The sequence below is a fragment of the Cebus imitator genome, unplaced genomic scaffold, assembly GCF_001604975.1.
Source record: "Cebus imitator isolate Cc_AM_T3 unplaced genomic scaffold, Cebus_imitator-1.0 Scaffold449, whole genome shotgun sequence".
Taxonomy (NCBI): Eukaryota; Metazoa; Chordata; class Mammalia; order Primates; family Cebidae; genus Cebus; species Cebus imitator.
In genome coordinates, this window is record NW_016107764.1 from 1,644,786 (window position 1) to 1,648,146 (window position 3,361).

Consider the following 3,361-nt stretch of genomic DNA (forward strand, 5'->3'; position numbering starts at 1 on the left):
TCCCAAGGAAGAATGGGGAGTGGGGAACTGCTTACAGTAAATGAACAATAACAAGCAGATCCCGGCCCTTCCCTGCTAAAACCCTCCCAGCACCTCGTCTGGCTCCCTACAGACCCCAGCCCGGGCCTCGCGCGCCCTTGCTGCCCACTCCTGTGTCCCGGGCTGGAAGCTTCTTTTCCCAACTGCACTGGTGGCTGCCCCAGCGAATTTCCCACTCAGCCTTGTGGTGCCCACCACGGCCCCTCCTGCAGTTGGAAGGACTTGACTCGGGTGTCACAAACACAGACGGACGAGGCCACAGCCTACACGCTCCAGAAGCCAACCACCCGTAAGCACCCCACCAAATGCAAGCCGTCTTCAGGTCGCCACACCCTGGCTCCAGTCACCAGAAAAACACACAAGGGGCCTCTGGACGTCCCTGTAGCGTGACCCAGAGGAAAGGAGCCAACTGGAGGTCCCCACGACAGCCTGCAAGCTCTGCAGCCCTGACAAGAATGCTGAGGGGTGACTGTCAGTCAGGGGACGGACCCACGCACCTGCTCTTCTCCTGCTTTCCGGGCGACACAGTGACTGCGGCCAGGCGGCATCGCCCACGTGACTGGAAGTCTCCCGCCATGGCCGGCCCTCTCTGCCCGTGGGATGGGGCAAGCTGAAAGCTTTCCTAACTCCATCCCGCTTCATCCGATGCAGGCAAGAAGATGGGATCCACACAGACGCTTTCCTGCTTATGGGAGGAAAGCTTTGTCTGGGGACTCTGCAGTGCTGTGCGGGGTGACAAACTCCCTCCCTGGGCCTGTGCGGTCCTGGGGACACACAGCTGTGTGAGCAGTGAGCATGAAAGGGCCCCTTCGTCTAGGCTGGCCCCAGGCCATGGCCACCGTGGAGCAGTTCAGCCCCACTCTGGCCTGATGTGGCGGTGCAGGCTCCAAGCTGCATCACGGTGCCCGGCCATTCCCAGGGCATTGGGAACCCTGTCATCCTCTCCCATGGCCAGGTGCCCTGCCCTAGTAGACTTGGAGTGAGCGCCTTTCCAAGGGAGGATGGACAGGCAGTGCCAGGTGCTGCTGATCTGTCCTCTCAAGGGAAGGCGGGGGCCCTGAGGGTCAGCATCAGCAGGGAGGTGGCGGGCAAGTGGCCAAGTGTCTTCCCCTACCCAGGGGTCTAGGCTGAGGGTCCCTGGGGCTTTGGTGGGCCCCCCTGGAGTCTCCAGGCTCTGGCTTCAGAAGGTTGGAGTCAGTAGCAAGAGGAGCTGAGGCAGAGCCCAGCAGAGCAGATCTCAGGATTTCCTGGTCATTGAAGCTGGAGAAGTATCATGGGCCACTGAAAGCAGTGATGGGCACCACCATACTTTAGAGATGCGGGAAGTCTGCAGACCTGCAGATTCTTGCTTCTCTTTATGTGGTGAATCACATTTATTGATTTGCATATATTGAGTCCTCATTGTATCCCTGGAATAAAGGGATGAATTGTCTTTTCGATGTGCTGTTGAATTCAGTTTGCTAGTATTTTGTTGAAAATTTTGGCTTCTCTGTTTGTTGGAGATATTGGCCTGTAGTTTCTTTGTTGTGTCCTTGGCTGATTCCTCCCTAACTCATTCTACGATACCAAAATTCAACAGTGCATCAAAAAGACAATTCATCACAATCAAATGGACTTTATTCCAGGGCTGGAAGGATGGCCCAGCATACACAAATCAATAAATGCAACTTACCACATAAACAGAACTAAGAATGAAAATCATATGACCATCTCAATAGATTCAGAAAAGCATTCCATAAAATCTCTCCTCCAAGATTGTTTGGAATCATTTCAGTAACTTTGGTCCTAGTTCTTTATATACCTGGTAAAATTTGGTTGTGAATATGCCTGGTCCTGGGCTTTTCTTTGTTGTTGGAAGATTTTTTATTATGAATTTGATTTTTTTAGTCCTTATTGGTCTGTTCAGTAGTTATAGTTCTTTCTGGTTTAATCTTGGGAGGTTTTATGCTTCTAGGAATTTATCCATTTCCTCTACATTTTCTACTTTGTGTGCACAGAGGTATTCAAAGTGCTCTCTGATCATCTTTTGTCTTTTGTGTTATCAGTTGTAATGTCAGCCTTATCATTTTTGATTGTGCTTATTTGAATCTTCTTTTTTTCTTGGTTAGTCTAGCTTGTGGACCTAGGAATAGAAGTTCCATTTGACCCAGCAATCCCATTACTGGGTATATATCCAAAGGATTACAAATCGTTCTACTATAAGGACACGTGCACACGAATGTTCATTGCAGCACTGTTTACAATAGCAAAGACCTGGAATCAACCCAAATGCCCATCGACAATAGACTGGACAGGGAAAATGTGGCACATATACACTATGGAATATTATGCAGCCATCAAAAACGATGAGTTTGGGTCCTTTGTAGGGACATGGATGAACCTGGAAACTATCATTCTCAGCAAACTGACAGAAGAGCAGAAGATCAAACACCGCATGTTCTCACTCATAGGCGGGTGTTGAACAATGAGAACACATGGACACAGGGAGGGGAGCACTACACACTGGGGTCAGTTGGGGGGAAATAGGGGAGGGACGGGGGGGGGTGGGGAGCTGGGGAGAGATAGCAAGGGGAGAAATGCCAGATGTAGGTGATGGGGAGGAAGGCAGCAAATCACATTGCCACGTGTGTACCTATGAAACAATTTTGCATGTTCTTCACATGTACCCCAAAACCTAAAATGCAATAAAATAAATAAATGGGAAAAAAAAGAAAAATCTAGCTTGTGGTCATTAATTTTGTTTATCATTTCAAATACCCAGCTTGTCTTGATTTTTTTATTGCTGTTATTGTTTGTTTGTTTGTTTGTTTGAGATATAGTTTTGCTCTTATTGCCCAGGCTGGATTGCAATGGCATGATCTTGGCTCATTGCAACCTCTACCTTCTGGGTGCAAGCGATTCTCCTGCCTCAGCCTTTCGAGTAGCTGGGATTATAGGCATGTGCCACCATGCCTGGCTAATTTTGTATTTGTTAGTAGAGATGGGGTTTCTCCATGTTGGTCAGGCTGGTCTTGAACTCCTGACCTCAGGTAATCTGCCTGCCTTGGTCTCCCAAAGTGCTGGGATTATAGGCATGAGCCACCACACCCAGCCAGAACCAACTTTTCATTTCTTGGATCCTATATATCATTCTGTTTTGTCTTAGTCTCACTTAGTTCTGCTCTCATTCTTGTTACTTCTTTTCTTCTGCTAGATTTTGGTTTGGGTGGACAGCCAGGAGAGCTGCAGAAAAGAGCTAGGCGGATCCTGCACCCAGTATAGAAATGTTCTCAGACTCAGATCCTCCTTGTTCTCTTTCCTTGAGGTGTAATGTTAGGATGTT